Source organism: Bidens hawaiensis, unplaced genomic scaffold (assembly GCF_021521415.1).
Source record: "Bidens hawaiensis isolate Kalapana, Puna unplaced genomic scaffold, B.hawaiensis_p1.1 tig00019659_1, whole genome shotgun sequence".
Lineage (NCBI taxonomy): Eukaryota > Viridiplantae > Streptophyta > Magnoliopsida > Asterales > Asteraceae > Bidens > Bidens hawaiensis.
This window is the reverse complement of record NW_027505014.1, coordinates 18439-43650: the sequence shown is the minus strand read 5'-3', so window position 1 is coordinate 43650 and position 25212 is coordinate 18439. Positions and strand designations below refer to the sequence as shown.

Here is a 25212-nt window from a genome sequence, read left to right as displayed (position 1 = left end):
TGGCAAGTTATCAAAAGATCAGGGACTAAAAATGAACAAAATGGAAGTTTTGCATCTTCGCGATACGCGAAAAATCTGAGTTGCATCTTCGCGATACGCGAAACAGCTTCGCGATATGCGAAGTTGCAGAAAAATTTCTATAAATAGACCGGCCATGGGGGTGGTCCTCACTCATCTCACACTCCAAAAAAACACCTACTTAACCTTGAAAAGCGTGCCATAATCCCGATATGTCGATATCCCACCAAGCCTTACCTCGAAATGCGTGCCATAACTCTGCCTAGTTACTCTATCGACCTCCCTCCAAGTAGAAGTGCGGTCCAAATAGAAGTGCGGTTCAAGTAGAGTATAAACATTTCGAGTAATAAGCCATTCAAGGTAGGGGTTCTGTCCGATTATTATATTATAAATGACTTAGAACCTAGTCAGGGGTATAGCCCATACCTTGATCATATAATAAAGTGAAAAATAGATTTTTATAAGTAAAGATTATAAATGAAATATTATGTCTTTATTTTAAAGATTTTATAAATATTTCTTATGATAAAAGAAATGTGAAATGTACGTTTCTTCTTGAAGAAGAAACGTAGTTTATAAATGATTAACAAAAGTAAGGACTAGAGGTCATTATATTTATAAAGAGATAAAATGTCAAGGTAAAGGTTATGCAATCGGACTAAAGGTCTGAAGCTAGATCGTTGATCTAGTACTTATAAAATATTATTCTCGTACTATAGGTCCGAGGTAACGAGACAAATTGGTGAGAAACACCGACCAAGAAGAAAGGTGAATACGTCCAACTTTTTATAAAACAAGTATGTGAATGTTTGCATGGGATTATATCCCTAAAACTTTATAAAAAAAAGTAATGCTGGCCCTCAGGCTATTGTATACGTTTGTCTGGATCCTTACATATTTGGGTAGACGGTGGGCACACCGCACCACACTTGCTAATGCCTCCGCCACGTTGGGCCGGACCTAAGTAATGTCCGAGAGGGGATTATCTCGTGTATATTGATAGTTTCTAAGACCTCGATGCTGCGGTATCGCTGAGAGGTTTCAAGTATAACTGGAGGTTTATAATAGTGTATTTAACTTGGTTGTTTCCTAAGGCACGATGGGATGGGTCATAAGATACCCGAGGGGATAATTAAGTAACTTAATTGTTTTGTGTCAGCGTGTTCACCAGCATGTATTGCTGACGTATTTTTATAACTGTTTTACAGGTAATGGAGAATAGGTGCTTGGAGAAGAAGGGTAGCCGTTAGACGATCTGGTGGCTCAATGGATGTTTTATAAATAAAATAATGTGAAACATGGTTTTGTAATCCAAACACTTATGTACAAATTATCGGGTGTTTTAAAATCCTGTCTTTTAAATATAATAATATTTTATTAAAGTCTTCCGCTTTACAACCTTAAACTCTGATATATTTACAAAACAGGTACCAACGTTGGGTCACACGCCCAGGCCCTGAGCCGGGGTGTGACAAGTGTTGGTATCAGAGCCATCGATCTTAGCGAATTAGGTATATAAGTATACCTAAGCTTTGATCTGAGATAAGTTTCAATAATTATTATATTATTATATAAGGATAAGATAGGTTGGTATTCTTTCCTATCCCCTATCATTCTAATCTTCATAGATGTCGATATTCAAGAAGATGATAGAATCCTTCTATGAAGAAATGAGACAGGCAGGCCATCCAGAACCCATCGTTCCTCCCGACGGTCAAAGTGATGAATACTATGCTAACTTCTTTGATCATCACATGACCCCTCACACCAGTGGTCCCATATGGGAATCAACCCATTTACTTCCCAGGCACAGAGCAAATGCCTATCAACATTCCAAGTGACCCGCCATTCCCGAAGAATCATCCTTCTGATAATATGGAGCTTGATGAGCAAGCTAAGACCAATCCTAAGGATGGTACCCCAAGTTGGATGCAGATTTACTCTGACCCAAGAACCCCAGTCTACAACCCCACAGATTCTCCTCATTCTGTTTCAGGTCCATTAAGGAGACCCAAGATGAGAGTAATGCAACCGGAGACCATTCGGATTGAGGTGAATAAAAGTAATGTAGAAGTTGAACCAGCAGAAGACCCCGAGGAGGTTGAACCAGAAGAAGAGTCGGAAGAAGAATCAGAAGAAGTCCCGGAAGAAGATCCAGAAGAAGAGATTTCAAAGGAGATGAGCATTGATGAGAGGAACCCTGAGGTGCAAAACTCAGGATGTGACTGTCCACCAACTATGGGCTGCCAGCAACTATTGTTTCACCTGTCCCCTCATTATGATCCACAAGATCCATATGTCCAAGCACTCACAGGTAGTTTTCCACCTTTCACTGGTGTCGTTCCAACCATCTCGAAACAAGCAGAGGAAATCAGGCAGTAAGAAGAGGCTACAGAAGTTTTTCACAACATGCCAGTTGAATCCAGTCCACCACCGCCGTATCCAAGGAACCATTATGACATAGTCATGATGGGATACCGTGATCCACCGCCCCAGTACAGATATCCAAGTTTCATCCCTCAGTCCCAAGAAGAGCACCTTGATCGGGCACTGCATGAGACGGATGAATTGCGGAAAAAGTTGGCTACGGAGATTAGCAAGAAGAAGAAAGTGGAGAAGAAGTTACTACACAAGTGTAGTAAGTTGAAGAAGATAATCAAGAAATACATGAAGGATTGAAGATCTCGTTCTGTTGTGACCGTACCGTTTGTTCCCTGTTCTGTTGTGGTTATATTGTTTCTTGTTCCGTTGTAGTAGTATCGGTTGTTCCTAGAATAAGTCTGTTGTACTCGTGATGGTATCGTTGTTCCTAGAGTTCATGGTAATAGGAGTTGTCATAATGTACTCCTGTTTCTGAGATAAATAAAAACTTTTAAGTAATGAGTCAATTTCCTTATAATTTCAGAATGTCGAAACAAAGTAATCCATTCCAAAATAAGGAAGCTTCGAATGCTAAAAGAAACCAATAAAAAACTGAGCCTATTCAAGGAAACCATGAGCAGTTGATAACCAAAATGCAAGAAATGATCAATGCCATGAATACCTTATTACCCGCTATGAAAGAAAAATCTGTCCATCAAAGTGAAAGCCAACAACCCAGTAAGTCTGTCAAATCCAAATCCCGTCCTAATCCTACCCCTCAAGATGAAGGAAGTGATCAAGGATCAACCAATGGTGAAAAGATCCACCAAACCTTTAAGAAAAATTTACGAATTGAAGGTTGTTTGTTTAAAGATTTTAAGAATTGTGGGCCAAAAGAATTTTATGGCGACAAAGGAGCCATAGCCGCCATAAGATGGCTCGAAGAAATAGAATCAATTGTTATAATAAGAAAATGTACTGAGGAGGAAAAGATTCAGTACTCGGCACAGATGTTTAAAGGGGAAGCCTTAGAGTGGTGGAACACTCTGTTGATGGCAAGAGGAAGAAGAACCATGTATCAGTTGACGTGGGAAGAGTTTAAAGATCTGGTTATGCAGAAGTATTATCCGATGCATTAAAATGACTTAGTTCAAACCAAGTTTCTCAATCACAAGGTAGTAGGGACCAATATGAGAGATTACAATACCAAATTCCAGGAATATTGTAGACTTGTGCCACAGTTGGTAACACCTGAATCGAGCAAGGTAACTCGCTACATATGGGGTTTACCGAGAGAGATAAGAGACATGGTAAGGTCTCATCTGCCGCAGACAGCCGAATCCGCCATGGAACTGGCTGGTTATTTGATGAATGGTCTAATCTGCAACAAAGAAGAGGACAAGAAGGAATATTGCACGAATGACAAGAAAGGAAAGGGAAATAATCGTTACAAGGGAAAAGATGTGGATAGGAGGAGGGGTGGTTTCAATTCCAACTACCCGTTGTGCAAGATTTGTAAGAGACATCACTAGGGTCGATGCCGGTTTGCAGTATCTTCATCCATCATCTGTGATACATGCAAGAAGCCAGGACATGCCACTGCTAATTGTTGGAAGAACAAAATAACTTGCTTCAATTGCAAGGAAATGGGGCATCTTAGTTTTGAATGTCCTAAGAAGAATGTTGCTGGGAGTGGCGGTATTGGAGGTGCTGAGGGAAGTGGCACCAAGAATGAAGGAAAGAAGGGGAATGCTTGAGTCTTTGTACTCGATACCAAGAGGGCCGCAGACAAACCGGAAACCATCACCGGTACGTTCTTAGTTAATAACGTTTATGCAAGAGTTTTATTTGATTCTGGTGTAAATCAAAGTTTTATAGATTATAAATTTTGTAGTATATTAAACGAACCTTTAAAGAAATTAAATAAAACCATAAACGTCGAAATGGCCAGTGGTGAGATAGTCAAAATATCTCAAACCTTAGAAAAAGGAAAGATCTTGTTGGCAGGCTACGCCATCCCTGTACAATTACTGTTTATGACCTTAGCGGGCTTTGATATAGTTCTAGGTATGGACTGGTTATCCGACAACCATGCTCATATCATTTGCAATAAGAAAACCATAGAACTTCAAGCCCCTGACAAGCGAATAATTCAAATCGCGGGCGACAAAGATGCTGGTCATGTTAGCATAATCTCCATGATGAAAGCTAACAAATGCTTAAACCAAGGATGTTTAGCATTTATGTCTTATGTGACGGAAGAATCAAAACCGAAAGAAATCAAAGATGTGCCCATAGTATCCGAATTTTCTGATGTCTTTCCAGATGAACTTCCAGGAATCCCACCCAATCGAGAAGTCGAATTCAGAATAGACTTAACGCCGGGAACAGCTCCAATAGCCAAATCCCCCTATCGTTTGGCTCCGACAGAAATGAAGGAATTAAAGAAACAACTGGATGATTTGTTAGAGAAAGGGTTTATTCGTCCAAGTTCATCACCTTGGGGAGCTCCGATTTTATTCGTTAAGAAGAAAGATGGTTCCATGTGAATGTGTATCGATTACAGAGCCTTGAATAAAGTAACTATTAAGAATCGATATCCGCTACTTAGAATTGATGACCTATTCGATCAATTGCAAGGAGCGAGTTTCTTTTCGAAAATAGATTTACGTTTTGGATACCATCAGTTGAAAGTTCAAGATGAAGATATACCGAAAACAGCTTTTCGAACGAGGTATGGACATTATGAGTTCACCGTAATTCCATTTGGACTCACTAATGCCCTAGCCGCTTTCATGGACTTAATGAACAGAGTTTGTAAGCCTTATTTAGACAAATTTGTAATCGTGTTCATCAACGATATACTTATTTATTCTAAATCGGAAGAAGACCACAAAGTTCATCTAAAGATCTTGCTTGAGATACTCCGAAACGAGAAGTTGTATGCAAAATTCTCCAAGTGCGAATTCTGGTTGCATGAAGTACAATTTCTTAGCCACGTTATCAATGCAAATGGAATTCAAGTGGACCCCGCAAAGATAGAAGCAATAGCTAAATGGGAGATTCCTAGATCGCCAACTGAGGTCCGAAGTTTCCTAGGTTTGGCTGGATATTATAGAAGATTCATCGAGAATTTCTCCCGTATAGCAGTTCCCTTAACTTCATTAACCCGAAAGAATGTTAAGTATGAATGGGGAACCAAGAAACTAGAAGCATTTGATTTACTTAAACAGAAACTTACAAATGCACCTATACTGGCTTTGCCAGAGGGTACAGAAGATTTCGTTGTGTTTAGTGACGCATCTCATTTAGGTTTGGGTTGCGTACTAATGCAAAGAAAGAAAGTAATAGCTTATGCTTCTCTTCAATTGAAAGTACACAAAAAGAATTATACAACTCATGATCTAGAGTTGGGTGCCATAATCTTTGCCTTAAAGTTATGGAGACACTATCTCTATGGAGTTAAGTTTATCGTGTACACTGATCATAAGAGCTTAAAGTATATATTTGATCAGAAGGAACTTAACATGCGTCAAAGAAGATGGATGGAAACCTTAAACAATTACGACTGTGAAATCATCTATCATGAAGCAAAAGCAAATGTGGTAGCTGACGCATTGAGCTGAAAGGAACGTGAGAAACCCATAAGGGTTCGAGCTTTGAGATTAGAACTACAAATAGATCTAATCGAACAAATCAAGAAAGCTCAGAAACAAGCAATTGAAGAAAACCAAATCTCCGAAGAAAAACGTAACGGTACCATTGATTCTTTAGTAAAAGGAGATGACGACATACTCAGACTTGGAAACCGAATCTGGGTACCGATTGTTGGTGATTTGCGCGAAAGGATCATGAGTGAAGCTCATAAATCGAAGTACATGATGCATCCTGGTAGTGATAAAATGTATCAAAATATTAAGCCAAACTACTAGTGGAATGGGATGAAGAGGGATATTGCTTTGTACGTTGCTAAGTGCTTAACATGTTTACAAGTCAAGGCAGAACATCAAAAGCCTTCAGGTTTGTTTCAACAACCTGAACTCCCTATATTGAAATGGGAAATGATAACAATGGATTTCATTACGAAATTCCTAAAACTACCCGACAGCACAATGCTATTTGGGTAATCGTTGATAGGTTAACTAAATCCGCTCATTTCTTACCTATCAATGAATCTTATTCTATGGATGGATTGGCACGGATTTACGTAAACAACATCATAGCATTACATGGTGTGCCATTATCTATCATATCTGACCAAGACAGTAGATTTACGTCTCATTTCTGGAAAAGTTTCCAGCAAGCGTTAGGAACTAAATTGAATCTTAGCATCGCTTATCATCCTTAAACTGATGGGCAGAGTGAAAGAACAATTCAAATGCTTGAAGACATGCTTCAAGCTTGTGTGATCAATTTAGGTGGATGTTGGGACGATCACCTGCCTCTAATGGAATTCTCGTATAATAACAGTTATCACATAAGTATTCAAGCTGCACCATTTGAAGCTTTATATGGACGGAAATGTAGAACGCCTATATGTTGGTCCGAAACAGGAGATAATCAAATATTTGGACCTGAGATAGTCCAAGAAACGTCAGATAAATTATTACAAATCCGTGAACGACTTAAGGCGGCAAGAGACCGACAAAAGAGCTATTCAGACGTCCGCCGTAAGCCATTGGAATTTCAGGTAGGCGATAAGGTCTTATTAAAAGTATCACCGTGCAAAGGAGTCGTACGATTTGGCAAGAAAGGAAAGTTAAGTCCACGTTTCGTAGGACCATTTGAAGTCCTATAACGAATCGGTACTGTTGCTTATCGCTTACGTTTGCCAGAAGAGATAAAAGGGATACACGATGTATTTCACGTCTCTAACTTACGTAAATGTCTGGCTGACGAAAGTTTAGCCATGCCCTTAAAGGATGTCGAAGTCAACGAAAATCTAAAATTTGTAGAACAACCCCTACAAGTTGAAGATTTCCAAGTCAAGCAACTTAAACGTCGAAGGCTGAAGTTAGTCAAGATAAGATGGAACTCTCGAAGTGGACCTGAGTTTACTTGGGAGCTAGAATCAGAAATGAGAAGAAATTACCCACATCTGTTTTAGCAAATCTCGAGGACGAGATTCATTCTTAGGTGGGGAGGATGTAACATCACGAAAATTTGGTCCAAATTTGACAAACAAATAAAACTTAGGGACTAAAAATATTCATGGTAAAAGTAAAAAAGAAAAATAAGACAAAAAAGGAAAGTAGCTTATGTTAAAGGATTGAAGTAAGGAGACTCCATCCCACATCGGAGAAAGGAAGAAATATAAAGCACTTTATAAGTGGCCAACCACTCTTCCTAGTCCTAGCAGAGGGTGTGAAGCACCCGATGCGCACGCGCACGGGCTCGGGTGAAGGGCGATGGGCGCAATGTGGCGCTTTGATGGCGCACTTCGTACGCTCGCATCACCGCGAGCCGCTTAAGAGCCGCCTTTGTATTTTTGGAGGATGAGACGAAATCAAGATACGACAAGTTACCAAAAGATCAGGGACTAAAAATGAACATAATGGAAGTTTTGCATCTTCGCGATACGCGAAGATGCAGGACACGTGGCGATACCGTAGCGACACGTGGCGACACGTGGCAAGCCTACGCGGCGACTCAGCGAAGCTTTTGCGATATGCAAAGTTGCAGAAAAATTTCTATAAATAGACCGGCCATGGGGGTGGTCTTCACTCATCTCACACTCCAAAAAAACACCTACTTAACCTTGAAAGCGTGCCATAATCCCGATATGTTGATATCCTACCAAGCTTACCTCGAAATGCGTGCCATAACTCTGCCTAGTTACTCTCTCGACCTCCTTCCAAGTAGAAGTGCAGCCCAATTAGAAGTGCGGTTCAAGTAGAGTATAAGCATTTCGAGTAATAAGCCATTCAAGGTAGGGGTTCTGTCCGATTATTATATTATAAATGGCTTAGAACCTAGTCAGGGATATAGCCCATACCTTGATCATATAATAAAGTGAAAAATAGATTTTTATAAGTCAAGATTATAAATGAAATATTATGTCTTTATTTAAAGATTTTATAAATATTTCTTATGATAAAAGAAATGTGAAATGTACGTTTCTTCTTGAAGAAGAAACGTAGTTTATAAATGATTAACGAAAGTAAGGACTAGAGGTCATTATATTTATAAAGAGATAAAATGTCAAGGTAAAGGTTATGCAATCGGACTAAAGGTCTGAAGCTAGATAGTTGATCTAGTACTTATAAAATATTATTCTCGTACTATAGGTCCGAGGTAACGAGACAAATTGGTGAGAAACACCGACCAAGAAGAAAGGTGAATACGTCCAACTTTTTATAAAACAAGTATGTGAATGTTTGCATGGGATTATATCCCTAAAACTTTATAAAAAAAAGTAATGCTGGCCCTCAGGCTATTGTATACGTTTGTCTGGATCCTTACATATTTGGGTAGACGGTGGGCACACCGCACCACACTTGCTAATGCCTCCGCCACGTTGGGCCGGACCTAAGTAATGTCCGAGAGGGGATTATCTCGTGTATATTGATAGTTGCTAAGACCTCGATGCTGCGGTATCGCGGAGAGGTTTCAAGTATAACTGGAGGTTTATAATAGTGTATTTAACTTGGTTGTTTCCTAAGCCACGATGGGCTGGGTCATAAGATACCCGAGGGGATGATTTAGTAACTTAAATGTTTTGTGTCAGCGTGTTCACCGGCATGTGTTGCTGACGTATTTTTATAACTGTTTTACAGGTAATGGAGAATAGGTGCTTGGAGAAGAAGGGTAGCCGTTAGACGATCTGGTGACTCAATGGATGTTTTATAAATAAAATAATGTGAAACATGGTTTTGTAATCCAAACACTTATGTACAAATTATCGGGTGTTTTAAAATCCTGTCTTTTAAATATAATAATATTTTATTAAAGTCTTCCGCTTTACAACCTTAAACTCTGATATATTTACAAAACAGGTACAACGTTGGGTCACACGCCTACGCCTTGAGCCGGGGTGTGACAACCGTACCCGATTATGGTACCCAAATTACACCCCTCCGACCCATCTGATACATTCTGCATTCTTCCGTGATAATATAAAACATCTGTCATGTAATCATTGTGCAATATTAAAGGCTAAGCCGCTAAAGATAAAATCTCACAACCCATTATTCAAACCATACACTTGTATAGTATGTGGAATGATGATCTATTCCAATCCATAATAAGAAAGAGGTATATGGCATCTCTATGTTTAAATATAGTTTAAGAGAAGCATTCAAAGATCACTATCAGCTTAGTCAAATGTTCTATTGGTTATTACTATTGATCTTAGGGAGAATTTATAGTTAAAGAAACTTTTAATTGGTGATCATGGGATCGAATTGTTGGCTTATTTGTTGTTTGGCCAAAGTGTAAAGCCCAGCCTAAAAATTATTAGGGTTTTATATATTTGGTAATGTCTTGAATAACAAGTTTGGTTAGTCTATATAGGCCGAATTGTGGTTAGACATTAGAGATTGTGAAGTTAATGCAACCAAGTTAGGGTTCATCAAGAGTCAAACCGAGTTAGAGTTTGAGAGTTTGTAATCAGTTTTTTGAGTAATATTTTCTGATTAATATAAACGAGAGTTATTCGTTTAATTCGTGTTTGATTATCGATCTGAGACTTGACAAACATACGGTGAAACACAGACACATGAAATAGAGACATTAATTCAAATACATTTTATCAATGCATTGCCAATTACAGAAAAGAAACAATAAACACGCATACATATCAACACAAATAAATTAATACAATCATTTAGTAACAACAATCACTCAAAAGACATTAAATATTGCAATAGAGTTATTTCTTGCATGTAATTCCATACTCTCCACCTTTGCAATCGAGCATGCCATATTCCATCATTAGTGAGTCATCTTCATCCTTGATACTAGCAGGAGAGAATACGCAAAGGGCACAATCTGTCGCAAGGAGTGAGCTAGTCTTGAAGCTGTCATCACCCCCAACCACCGGCATCGCCACTCCTCGTTTTGCTGGATTTTCAAAACCAGGACGATAGGTTCTACCAAGAATCCCTTCAACATTAGATGACAACCCAAAGAATCGGAATTGTACTTCTAAATGTGCAAAGCTATCATTTGAAGGAATCTGATAATTATGTATCTTACTATCTTCTTCTGATACAGGAATCACATTAACTGATATTTCTACAATATCAGGTACAGTGATCGTTAGACTATTGGTTGTTGAAGTCCTTTCAACTTGTATATCACCTTCAGCTGACTTCCATTCAGAAGAATCACCCTCCGGAATGTGTAGTCCATTCCATCGTGTGATAACTTTAGGTGATCAACATTATCATCCCATTTTGGGGTTCTTGTTGCTTCAAAGGTGAAGTTATGATGACCAAACTTGAGACCCAGTGCTTGGATCCATGTATAGTCGCGAGCCCTACCTTCGGGTCTAAGTCCAATAAAGCGGGCATTGATTTGGAGGTCTGTATCAGATATCAGGTTGAAATGCTCGTTGCTTCTTCCATGAAAGTAGAATACAATTCCATCACCACCTATGAATCGGGGGTCATAACATGCGGCTCCAGGTCCATTGCAGTTTGGTTTGCGTGCTATGAAAAGCAATAAACATTTATTTTCAAATATCAAGGCATAAAAATTATATTCTCATTCACTTTAAGGTTTTTGGTGGTTTTAATTCTTCATGTCAAACAAATAAGCCACGTTCATTTATACCAAATAGAAATGCCAAAATGATGATATTAATAAAATCTTAAAAAGATGATAGTTACTTACATTTGCATAAGGCCTCGCATTTGGAGAGTAACAATCCAGAAAGCAAGCTTTGTCTCTTGGGTTCTTCGGCTTAACTTTCGGGCATTCCATGGGGCATTTAATACGCTTCATGAACATTTGCTTTTATGTCTCTTGCAGGTTAGAAGCTCTTGTACGGGTTTGGCAGGTTTGGGAGGCTTAACACGCTTAACTTTATTATGAGATGCAGCTTCTATTACCATCGAAGCAAACATTGCATTTAAAAATAAAATCATGAGTAGGGTTTTAACGCCTATCATCTTCATTTTTGGATCTTAAAAAATCTTATTTTGGAAACTGTAGAAGTAAATATAGGATGGTGTAAGAAAAAGATTGTGCCGAAACTCTATATATACGAGTTTACTTGGTGAGTTTGCAACTAATTTTGAGATGTTCCACGTTGCGTTTGGCCAAGTTTGGTTTTGAAGTCAACAGTGTTATATTACCAAATTGTAACTACGATAAAGAAAATGTTCAAGGATGTATGTACTTATAATAAGCTGCTAATAGATTTATAATTTATTTATTGTTTATTGCAAAGGTCAACTATAATTTCATACGATGTATTTTCAAAAAGCTAAGTTGCAACATTCTTTTTTTTAAACGAACAACGAATCCAGATACCCGAGATAACTTAATAGCAACAGCAAACCATATACACCTGAGATCACAGACAACGCTGAGTAGGCCAAGCCACCATCTCCTGTTCTAGGAAAAACTCGCTGCTTGAAATCTCACTGCTGTAAAATCCGGTTGAGATCAGATTCAAACTTGAGACAAGTGATCTCCATCCTAAATCTCCACATCCCCTCAAATGTCAATTAAGCTAAAGCCAATCTCCTAGCTTGATATAGTAAATTTTAAGCATCATATGCTAATTAATTGAACAATGGCTAAACAGATATACTCTTGAGTTGATGAATAAGAAAGAAAAAATCTGGTTGCATACGAGAAGATGAAGGGGTATTCGTGTTCATAAATGTGGCTAAAATAATTCATTTTTGACTCATTTTGATTCAATTATTCATCCACTCTCAAACTTCCTTTATTTCTACTTATTTTTACATCATGTCTATTTTTACTTTTATTTTCATCACAAAATTGTTTTTTGAATTCTTTCTATTTAAAATAGTAGAACGCATTTATCTTTTATGATCTAAAAAATAATAACAATAATAATTACTTAAATTTTAAATTATAAATTACACAAACTTAAAATAAAAAATTCTTAATCTTAAATTGAAAAATTACAAAGCATTCATATAATAACTCAACTCAAAATAATGGCCTACTAAAGATAGGGTTAAGTTATCCTATAGTGTCTCATAAATCTATGAATGGTATGAACATATAAATGATCGTAATATATAACACAATAACGAATAAAACATCACACAATGTTTAGTGATATAACACAAGTCAAGGAGAAAGACACAATATCGAGGAAAAAAGACAGAATAACGAAAATAAACCAAAAACACAGTGATAATAAAAAGACACAATAATTTGAATGAAAATTCTAAAATATACAAGCTAGAATCGAAAAGCGAAAACCTAAAATTTAATATCATAAAATTCGAGGAGACGATTTCAATGTCGCTAGTTTAAGTTAAATCGGAGTCCATTTAACAACACCCTTCCTTAAGACTTCCTGGTTTTAGAAGAATGTGTATTTATTATAAAGATCATACATACACACACATAAAACTAGTTGTAGGGCCTCAAACAAGTGACAAACTTGATGCATGTGTGATGGTTGTTATTATATGAGAATGCCATTAATGGTTGGTAGTTCTCCTAACTGCCACCTATGTTTATCACACACACCTTTAACATATCTTCCAACAACTGTCTACTCACTTTACAATTACTTTGCGGAAGGTAGGTGTTGCTTAAGTTCAAGCGGGTTCCTATCACTCGCTCGGTGCAAGCTTTGCCAAAATTAGATGTAAAGAAAATATCCCGATAAGATACGATAGATTAGGGTACGCCATTATCCTATCCACATATAACACAGCCAGCCAATACATGCAGTAAGTTTCTTTCACTGGTAAGGAGTGGGCTGATGTGGTTATCATGTCGACTATCACCTAAATGGTTTTGATTCTTATGACCGGTCTTAGGGAGCTTAGTGATGAAATATGTTATCATCTCCCGTTTTTATACAACCATTTTCAAGTATTGGATGTAATTTGAAGGCTTCTGGAGTTCGGCCTTTACTTGTGAACAGTTTAAACATCTCCCGACATAAGTTGCAACGGATTTCTTCATTCCCTTCTCCAATAGTTCCCTTTCAGATTGCTATAATTTTTATCACTGTCAAGGTGCATTATGTACTTTGATTTGTGAGACTCTTTCAGCATGTCTCGTGTTCAACCAAATATATGAATCAAATCCTATTGTTCAGTCTAAGAATTACATATACTTCTAGCACTAGTTATTTGAATTTCCATTATTATTATAGTTTTCCAACTCCAGTGCCTATTTTTGTGCATCTTTGCTTTGTTCAGTTAAGTTTACTTGTAGATCTATCCTCATTGCATGTATCCTAAGGTTTGATCCTTTTCTTTCTGTTACCACATTTGTGACGACGCTAGCTTCACCGGAGGTCAGCCCCGGCCCAAGGGGAGGGCAGGGAGGGCTTAGGCCCCAGGCCCACTCGTCTATGAGGGCCCATAGGTTTTTAAGTTATATATATGAATTATGGGCCCACTTGTTTTAAAGCCCAACTGATTAAAAATAATAGGCCTAATTACCTAAACAGCCGAATTGATTTATAGTTTTTTTTGCCGTATTAATTGTTTATTGGATTACATCGAAACAGAAGGCAAGCGGGCAACAAGCTGCGCCGCTACCCCTTTATAGTTTTTCACAAATAATAATAATACCAGTTAATTAACTAATAACAAGATCAAAATAGCGTGAGAACTAGAACAGCCGGGGTTTGAACGACGAATGTAGCCACTAGCCAGGGTTTGTTTTTCCTTCTACCATCGGACTTCCGACAGGTGACCTTGAGATCTTCTGTTTTCCCGGCGGCCGGCGACCACCATAGGACTTCCGACCAGCGAGGGACCTTGAGATCTTCTGTTTGTTCCACCGTCGGTCTTCTCCTCGTCCAGGAAGTTAAACGGCTAAACAGGTGTGGACGTGAGGTTATTTAATAACTTGTGTAGTTTTTATTTTCCATTCACTTATTTATTAACTTTCATATTAGTTTTATTGTTAAATACTTTTCATATTCGTTAACTTTGATATATATTAACCTTTTAATATATGGTAACTTTTATTAGTTGATACTTGATAGTTAATTAGTTAGGTTAATATTTGTTTTTGAGATATTATTTCTCCTAGGTGGCTAAATCTAAACACTTGTCCGGTAGTCAAAAAACATATAAAGGGAGGCTAAGAAAGACACAAATCATGAAGAGTACGAAGATACATACGTTTTTCAAAAGCAACCTTAAAGTTCTAATATTAAATAAAATGATGTACATGATGAATTACAACGAGTTAGTCAAAGGCTTTGCTTTCAAAAATGCTAAAAGAGCATTACAATTCATTTAAGTATTTTAGATAGATCAACTTGCTAAAAAGAACTTTTATTATTATTATTATTATTATTATTATTATTATTATTATTATTTGAGTTTTTGAGTATGTATTTTACGGCCTTTTAATTTTCATGTCCCGGGCCTTAATTTTTTTTTTTGTATTTTCAGAGACGGCCCTCCGAGGTGTTGGCAAAACACATTCATAGTCACTCAATTCCTTTGGATTGAAGATGTGCTTTAGGCTCTTGTGATAGTTGTAGATAACACATTTGGTGCCACAAGGTTGTGCACAAGCTAAATCCAGGTCATGTTGCTTAAGCAATCACTTTGTCTCGTTACATTATAGCACAAACTATACCCACGTGAGACACATCACAATATACTGCAAAGTTTTCCACTTTCTTATGAAGCATTAAGATAGACGCATTGATCAGTAAATACTTCGAAACCTCGAAAGTTTCTTTTAGATTAGGAATCTCAAAAGTCCAATGCCTACAAAAGATTATTTGAGCGGTACCACACCATACATGTTGAAAAAGTGTTAACCAAGGCATTTTTTTTAGTTTAATCAGTGTGTGCATGAGAGAGAGAGAGAGAGAGAGAGAGAGAGTAATATTAATATACATTCTTATTCGTTTCATAATTTACAATACTAGACGGGTATCACTTAATCATATATCTGGCCAAACCCATGAAAAATGTATAAAACATTCACGTAACCTGTTACCTGTTTCATGTACCCGGATATCCATCTCATTATCGGTCACAAATGTTTCTTGTTTCGGGTTTTCTAATTGGATTTGATACTTCTTTTCCACGTAACATTCTAACAAAGGGAAGAAATCTCTAAACGTGTAACCGGTATTGACGTTTCCTTAAAATCCTTGGTTTATAGACACCTAATCTTTTGCGTATGCTAAGAACCAGTATAATATGATCGTGCCTACTGCCTTAAGAAAGAGAAAGTTATAAAGAAAATTGCAATGTTTAATTCTTACACAAATTTAAAACAAATGACACTTACTCAAAGGTTTTATCTGTTGATCTCCTAGTACAAAAGTGAAAGAAACAGGAAACACACATACACTTTAAACACAAAATTAATCAATATAATTATTTATCAAGAATCATTACGAAGATATATTAAATACTATTGTAGACTTATTTCTTGCATGTGATTCCATTACCTCCACCTTTGCAGTCAAGCATACCATATTCCATCATTAGCGAGTCATTTTCATCCTTGATATTATCGGGAGAGAACACACAAAGTGCACAATCTGTCGCAAGGAGTGAACTAGACTTGTACCTGTCATCACCACCAATCACCGGCATTGCCACTCCTGGTTTTGCTGGGTTTTCAAAATCAGGACGGTAGGTTCTACCAAGAATTCCTTCCACATTAGATGACAACCCAAAGAATCGGAATTGTACTTCTAAATGTGCAAAGCTATCATTTGCAGGAATCTGATAATTATGTATCTTACTATCTTCTTCTGATACTGGGATCACATTAACGGATATTTCCGCAAGATCAGGTATAGTGACGGTTAGACCATTGGTTGTTGAAGTCCTTTCGACTTGTATGTCGCCTTGGGTTGAATTCCATTAAGATGAATGGCCATCTGGAATTATCAATTCCATTCCATCGTGTGATAACTTGAGGTGATCAACGTTATCATCCCATTTTTCTGTCCTGGTGGCTTCAAGGGTGAAGTTATGATGACCAAACTTGAGACCCAATGCCTGGATCCATGTATAGTCCCGAGTTCTACCTTCAGGTCTAAGTCCTATAAAGCGTGCATTGATTTGGAGATTGGTATCAGATATCAAGTTGAAATGCTCGTTGCTCCTTCCATGAAAGTAGAATACAATTCCATCTCCACCTATGAATCGTGGGTCGTAGCATGCAGCTCCAGGACCATTACAGTTTGGTTTACGTGCTATCAAAAACAAAAATAATAATTATCATTCTAAAATCAAGGGCATAAAATTATACTGCAATCACTCTTAGTTTTCCCATGGCTTTTAGTTCTTCATGCCGAATAAATAAGAACCAAAATAATATTCGTTTGCAATAAACAAAAAGTTCAAGATGATAATGTTTTATAAAATTTTAAAATATCAAAATTACTAACATTTGCATACAGCCTCGCACTTGGGAGAGTAACAATCGAGGAAGCAAGCTTTGTCTTTCGGGTTCTTTGGCTTAACTTTCGGACATTCTACCGGGCATTTTATGCGCTTCATGAAACACTTGCTTTTACGGCTCTTGCAGGTTAGAAGCTCTTGTATGGGTTTAACAGGTTTAGGAGGCTTAACTCGCTTAACCTTATTACCGGATGCGGCTTCTGCTACCATTGAAGCCAACATCGCATTCAAAAATAAAATCAAGAGTAGGGTTTTAATGCTTAGCATCTTCATTTCGGGCTTACAAAATTTCTATTCTTCTAAGTACAAAACAGAATATGGAATGGTGTAAGAAATAGATGGTCCAACCTCTATATATACAAGTTTACTTGGTGAGTTTGAAACTAATTTTGACATATTGAGGTGTTCCAAGTTTGGCCAAGTTTGGTTTTGAAGTCAACAGTGTTATATCACCAAATTGTTAATAGATTTATTTATTATATTATTGAAATAAATGAATATAATATCCAAGGTCAACTATACTTTTATACAACGTATTTTTTTAAAAGCTAAATTATATCTTTTCAATCTGCAGCTCGCTTGATGAAGGATATCCGTATCCTCATTTGTTAATGTAACTAGAGAGTAATCCGCCGCGTTGCGGCGATTGACACAGATTATGTTGGTATTAGCTAGGTTCGTATCCGTTCATACATTAAATCTAAAACACAATTTAGTGAACACCAAGAATGGTAGTGATACTCGTATAGCATATGACACAAAAATTTTACATATTTAAAACAATGCTTATTCGGTCAGTAAAACACAGTCGTTGCATTTGGTTGGTATTAGCTATGTTTGTTACGTTTCAGAACTAAACCCAAAAAATACTTCTGCCAAGTTAACATTATTAAAACAAATACATCGACTGGTTGCAAATTCTATCGATATCAATTAGGTTTGTTATATGTACCCTGATATAAACCAAAAGAATAGTTTTTTCATGTTTAAAAGAAATAAACAAAATAAAACCTATAACAAAAAAAAAAGGAGCAAAAAGAAAAAGAAATATGTTAGTGTGGGGAGACTTGAACTTAGCCTAGGTGGTATATTAAGAACTATGGAGCATTCCATCAACAATCACACCAACTCAACAACTTAAAAAAATTCTTAAAATAGTTAAAGTCATAAACCTAAAAAAACTTTTGTGACACCAAAGTTCTCAATTATACACATTTATAATAATTATAATTAAAAGTGAGTTAGAAAACGTAATTAATTGAACCAAAATAATTATAATATGAATCAAAATAAGAGACGAAAACTAAAATAAAACGATTGTTCGGATTTAATATATTTTGAGAAAAGTAAAATGAGCATATGATTTAATTTTAATCACGAGCAACGCCAAGAAATTTTGTTGTCCATTCCCATTAAATTTCTGTTCATAATTATATATCATAAATAAGCATGCACATCTTTACGTAAAAAAAAGTTAACTATGTATTTGAAGTAATGAGATCAGAGTTCTATTGAAATGTCGAAAACTTTTATTCAGATTAATCGGTTGATACCCTAATTTTCCACTTTCTCATATTTACTAGTGTTTTCTTAACTTCCTGAAATACACACTAAGGTAGTGTTTGGTATAAAGGAATGAAGGACAGAATTAAATAGTTCATTTCATGTGAATGAAAAAAAACCATGTTTTGTTGTCATATGGTAATAGAATGAACCATTCCCCAATAAATGAAATTCCTTCTAAATATAGGTTTCATTCTTTAAGATATGTGTGTGTGTTTTTTTTCATTCATTCAAGGAATGTAATAATAATAATAATATATTATGAATTATGATTTATTATAATATTAGGATTATTATTATTATTATTATTATATTATAATTATTATTACATTATCAAGGTTATTATTATATTATTATTATTCTTATTATTATTAATTTTATTATATTATCATTATTTTTATATATTATTATATAATAATTATTATATTAGACTTATTATTGTATTATCAATGTTAGTATTATTATTTGGCGACTCAGCACTTCACAACACGCAGACGTGGTTCAACATTTTTATTATTGTTTTTATTCGTTTAATGATGTCGTTGAAACGCACAAGTCTTAAAAATAAGTTAGTATGAATATTCATATTATTAATACTTATATTAGTATTTATTATTATTATTATTACTAATAATAAAAGGATGATCTTTACATTCTTATATGGTAACCAAACACACAATGAATAATAATGATTTATTTCATTTCTTTGTCCATTCCATTCTCACGTTCATTCCATTCCGTCATCCATTCCATTACGTCATACCAAACAGACCCTAAATAAAGTTCGTTCACACTGATTAGTTTGAGTTTTAAACAGGTAAGTTCCAAAATCATTTAATTCACAAACAAAGACATGTCATGACAAGCTCATTAGCATCGCAATTTTCCTTCAAATTTAGTTGCTCAAGACGACTAATAAATTATATAATATATTGTTTCCGGTAGATGTAACTGCCTTTTAGATTAATTGCATCTGTCAGATTAGCCTGAGATGAAATCTAGGCCGTTTAAAGTCCAAGAAATTCTTCTAGAAGTGGAGGTTACAGCCAGTTACTTTTTTTTTTTTTTTTGAATGTTCAAGCTTTCCTCCTACTATTTACATTATACCGCCAATGCCAGGAATCGAACCCTGGACCTCTTACCCAAAGGCCAAAGCCTTTACCATCCCACCAAAGTGGTGATGGCAGCCAGTTACTTAATCTGCGGTTTTGTGTGACAGTTTGTATGCGGTTCCTCTTTCCCCGGCGACACTCCCAGTCTCCCAGGTTTCCTCTCTCCCACGTTTAGGGTTGTTTTATTCCCTATTTAACACAGTCGATGATGGAAACCTTTCTTCCTCAATTTCGTTCAAAATTTCATTTCCTAAATGGCCGTCAATGGATTTGAGAGAAGGGTTATCTTAGCTTCGGAAAGATGTTGATTTATCTTGTGCCTAACGTCTCTGGCATATTGCCAGCACCAAGTGGTTCTCCGGAAAACAGATTTAAGTCTTGGTTTTCTCAGTAAGTTAGGAGACGATGAGTTCGGGCCTAACAATCAATTCTACAAATTCAAGGTAAGTCGCTTGAACCGCCAAACTTGAGGTTACTCAACCTTTTGAGTTTATGTATAATCCTCTTTTTGATATTATTGTATTTTAGTTAACCTTCTCGTTGTGTATTTGATCTTCATTAAAATTGTCAAATTCAAGATCAATTGATTGGTTGGCTTATCGTTGCAGAGAATTAAGCCTTGATTTCAGGTAATTTCTTAATTTTACATACTTTTTTGTTTCCAATTTGTAAATTTGTAGTTAGTTAATGTTTTACCTGCCTATCCATTTAGAATTCTTTGTAGTATCTGAATGTAAATTATGGATGAAATATCTACGGTGTCAGTACACACAATGCAGATTAACTCAATTTTCTTGATTCCCATTAATTTTGCATTTAAATTTTTAATAAGTTTTTCTTTTTATGTTATATAGATTGTAGATAAAGAATATAACAATAACATAATCTGTTTTAAGGTTTTTTCTTTGAAATCCAATATTTCACAACATTTTCTTTTGCTATTATCTTATTTTGTGTATAACAAAGATATTGATGAACAAGTGTCTTTTGCTATTATCTTATTTTGTATATAACAAAGATATTGATGAACAAACGTTTTCATCATTATTGAAGGAACCACACAATAATTTGCTATTGTTCTAATGTCAAGTGAGTGTTAGTCTTAAATTGACGGAATCTCATGCTTTTGGTTCTTTTTTATCTGGATTTCAGCCATCATACGATTTTATGGATTATTTTGATCATCGTGACTCTTAATGGGAGGCATCTGTAAGCAACAACCTTAATATCTATTTTCCATTATTGTTATTAGTCAATATTAATTGCTTTGGTAAACATACATATTTTACAGGTTAGGCAGCCTTAATTGGCCGTATGCAGTAGCCAAGGAGAAGACACATCAGGTTTATTAATGTAATAAAATAATATTACCTTATAACTCAATAATTTTATTAGTTTGTGATATCTCTATCTTGATTTTGTAGGTCACTTCAACATATATGCTGGTGATCTTAGCCCTGAAGTTATCGATGTCATATGGTTATTTTTGCTATTTTCTGTTACCATATTAGCCACGCTTTGAATAATGCACTTTTGTAGTATATTTTTAATGATTTTATTTTGGATGTTTGTAAGGGACTAGAAAATGGGATTAGTAACTGAAACCAACAATTAACTTCATCTCAGCATAAAGATTTGGATGTTGGTAAGTGATATTGTCCATTGATCTGTTTTACTTTTATATATATGATTTTGTTTGAATTTCTACACTTTAGCATAATCAAATGAATCGAGGTTGTTTGGATGCGGGTTCCATGATTATAGGAGATGGATTGTTTTTAAAAAGTGATGTGTTGAACGTTCAACCATTAAAAGCTAAACTATGTGTATGATGTGCAGAACTTTGCGATTTTGGATGGATATTGAACAATGAGGCACCATCCTGTCTTGATGAGACAATGAAGTGAGTAAAGGCATTACTTTTTTTTGTTTCTGAAAGTTGAATGACTTTTCATTTTAGATTGGTGTGGGAATAAGTGATCATATAGGACATGACAATTTTTCTAAGTGTGTGTAGCTGATGACTAAACTTCTATTGTGTAATAAAGGTCCTGACATATATCATCTTTCGCCTAAAACTGTATCATGGTTTCGTTGAAGAAATAAGAATTTGGTCGTCTAATTGGTTAGCTCATAGCTCTATCCATTTATTCCTAATGTATGAATAATGCTCCTTTGTTGACGTGGGGTTTTTATATTTTTGTTTTTCTTGCTCATATTGATTTCTTTTATTAATTTATGATTATGATGACCCTGGATGGAAGCAAACGTATGTTGGGCCCGTTAAGAAAAAACATTGGTTAAATCTAAGGATTAACTACCCGAAACTTCTTATCTTGTCTCCCAAATAGATGAAAGAATTGTTTTTGTTTTCTGAACTTCTTATCTCTCATATAGATGAAAGATCTAAGTTGTCATCATGACATTAAGGTACCCCGTCCACTGGACGGGTATAAAACTAGTTATTAAGGGTTATGTTATTATACCTACGTACGCCTCGTCAACGTTTCATCCACACTTTGCCACCAAAGTGGGCGTTACTATGCCACTAAAGTACACTTCGGTTTCGTCAATACATGACCTCTTTGGCACAATCCTCCTTGCTAACGGTTATGCAACCAATTCAATAAATAATTAACTAAATAAATTAATTAATAAAACACGAACATACATACACCGAAAACATTTACATTGTTTAAGAACTCACCTAGAGGTATAGCACACATATACTTGAAGAAACACTAATCGACCCCGGGCAGATTATGGATAATCTGGGGGTTAAATAGATGTTTCCCCCGAGGGTTAGGTCCGGCAAGATGGTTATTCTTCTGATGACCTGCAAAACAGACACCGTGAGCTCGTCACTGAGAAGGGGGGGTACCTCCTTGTGACCACCCTCCGGCGTGAGAATCAGACTAGATTGCTCTTGAATATAAGTGTATATTAAGAGAAATAGCTAGAGAGAAGATGATGATACCGTTCCAAGGTGTTGGAGTATTTATAGCCGAAGGTAGGTTTCCAAGCAGGTACAACCGGCTGAATAGTATTCCTGTTCTACCAACTGTGGGCTACGCACGTGCCATGCTGATGGTTGGTGGGTAGGCAGCGGCTGATAGTGACCAGGCCGACTGTGTACTATTCCTTTTCCACCAACTGCAGGCTATGGACGTGCCCCGACAGGGGTTGGTGAGTAGGCAGCGGCTGATAGTGCTTTAAGTACTAGAGCGTGCTGCCCGTCGTACTGTTGTCAGTGAGCTGTCGCAGCTTTGGTCAGTTCTTTTGTCCATACCTTGGCAGGTACAGTACAAAAGATCCTCCAGTATCGTACGGACTGGCTCATTTGGGCGGGAGAATTCCCGGCTTTGGGCGGGAGTATTCCCGGCTTGCTCATTCCCTCTTCAGGTGACATTACTGAATTATTTGAGTTAGTGCCTTGTGCGTGTAGCCTTGCTGCGCGAGTAGCCTTCCCTGATGGCTAGTATCCATAGCTGCGGGAACAGGCGGAGTACGTCACCATTGGGAGGCTTTTCCTGCGGGAACAGCTTGCGTACTGCGCGTAAGGACGTCGCGTCTCTAAGCATGGTTGGTCCTGCGGATCCAGTTGGTCTTTGCGCAGACGTCCCTCAGGAGTCTTGCGAGTTCAACTGCGTAGACGTCTCTTCGAGGTGAGTCTTGCGGGTCCAACTGTGCAGACGTCCCTGTTTAAGATGAGTCTTGCGGGTTCAACCGCGCAGACGTCCCTGTTCAAGGTGAGTCTTGCGGGTCCAACTGGGCTCTGCTGGGACCTACCTCTTCAAGTCCCCCCAGTCCAATGTTCTTCTCATGAATTGTTAATAAGTGAGGTGAACTTTTGGACTTAAGCAAGGGGTTTTGAAAAGGGTTTAGTTTTAAGGTTTTCCATGGGGATTCTTCCCGCGGAAGTCCTAATGTCACGTGCAGAAATTCCTGACTTTTCTGCTTGATCTTTGGGTATGATGCGGGTAGGTCTGTAACCTCCTCGCAAGTCAGGAGCGTCGAGTTCCACTTGTGTAGATTCTCCATGAGGTTTTGGTAGTTTTAAACATAGTGATCAATTATGTTAAACAACCAATTCCATCTTGGAGCTTCAAACAATCTAGTTGTCAACGTTCCCGCTATGCGGGGATGTTATTTCCGTTTCCGCAAGCATGGCCCAGAAGATCCTTCTTGGTTTCAATTCCCTGCGGAGTGCTAAGTATGTGAAGGGTTTTGCCTTGACACTGTACCCGCACTCGCCTTATAGTTACTTTACTTTCAAGGTATTCCTGGCGTCAATTCCCTGCAGGTGCTAAGTATGTGAAGGGTTTTGCCTTGACACTGTACCCGCACCCGTCTTATAGTTACTTGTTTGCCGAGGTATTCTTGGCTTCAATTCCCTGCAGGTGCTAAGTATGTGAAGGGTTTTGCCTTGACACTGTACCCGCACCTGTCTTATAGTTACTTGGTTGCCAAGGTAAGGGGTATAGTCCCGCTTACTTTTGAATCTTTTTGAATCTTTTTGAAATTCGAAGAGTTGGTGAAAGGATAAGAACAGTCCAACTGTTGAAGGGACGTCAGCGTGGTCTGACGGTTTCTTCTGACAGGTTCAGGACGTGCATGAAGTTATGGCGACGTGACAGTATATGGTCATTCCAGACGCTTTTTCAGGCGCGTGGGCGCGAGTTTTCGGGCGCGTGGCCGCGAAGTTTACGGCGCACGTCCTGTCGACAGCTGTTGTCAGCTTGCTTTTTCCACGTGTCATAGTTTCATTGCACCTGCGCTTTTCCGTCTCTCCCGCATTAAATTCATCGCATTCATTGCGATGAGTATATAAAGGGAGGAGAGGATGCATCTCAATTCACAGTTTCACTTCTAAGCGATTTCCGGCGAATACTCTAACTTTTGTCGAGCATTCTCATGAAATCGTTCTTCTTTCCATCTTCCAAAACATGTCTTCCATTCGTTATCCTGAGGCTATTGCCGAGGAGTCCGAAGTATACATCGAGAATCCGATGTCCGCGTCTGATAAGGATGATAAGAGTACTGCTGGCGAGTGCCAGTGTGCTCTTTCCGTCGACCTGTACCAGTACATCGTCAAGAAGTTCATGCTCGAGCCTTTCGAGCCTGAGTTTCCTGAGTCTCACCAGACGGTGTATGATGCCCCAAGGGCAAGATAGGGGTGTATGCTGCATTCTTCGTCTATGGGAATCTGAGGTTCCCATTGACGAAGTTTGTGTACCGTGTTTTGGAGAGACACGGTGTACACCTAACGGAGGTGCACCCGATGGCGATTGCAAAGGTTCGCCATTTTGAATGGGTGTGCCATATTCTGGGCGTTGAGCCCCGCGTCGACCGCCTGATGACCTTCTACTCTTGGAGGTGCATCCAGGGCTGGTATACCTTGGTCAATCGGATCAAGGGTTTGAAGATCTGCGCTACCGAGCGCAGTCTTCGTTCTTGGAAGCGGGAGTTTTTCTATGTCTCCGCTCGCGTCGTCCCCATTGCGATGACGTTTAAGAACGGGAGGGCGCTCCCTAGCCTTCACGCCTCCAATTACCAAGAGGCGGAATGGTTCGCCAAGATCTCCCAGATCCAGACTCCGG

General features: G+C 37.5%; 2 pseudogenes; both read right to left on the bottom strand.

The window, feature by feature from the left end:
* Positions 1-10249: 10249 nt before the first annotated feature.
* On the bottom strand, positions 10250-11304 carry LOC143609893 (uncharacterized; annotated as a pseudogene).
* Positions 11305-15947: 4643 nt separating this feature from the next.
* Positions 15948-17267, bottom strand: LOC143609896 (uncharacterized; annotated as a pseudogene).
* Positions 17268-25212: the final 7945 nt, after the last annotated feature.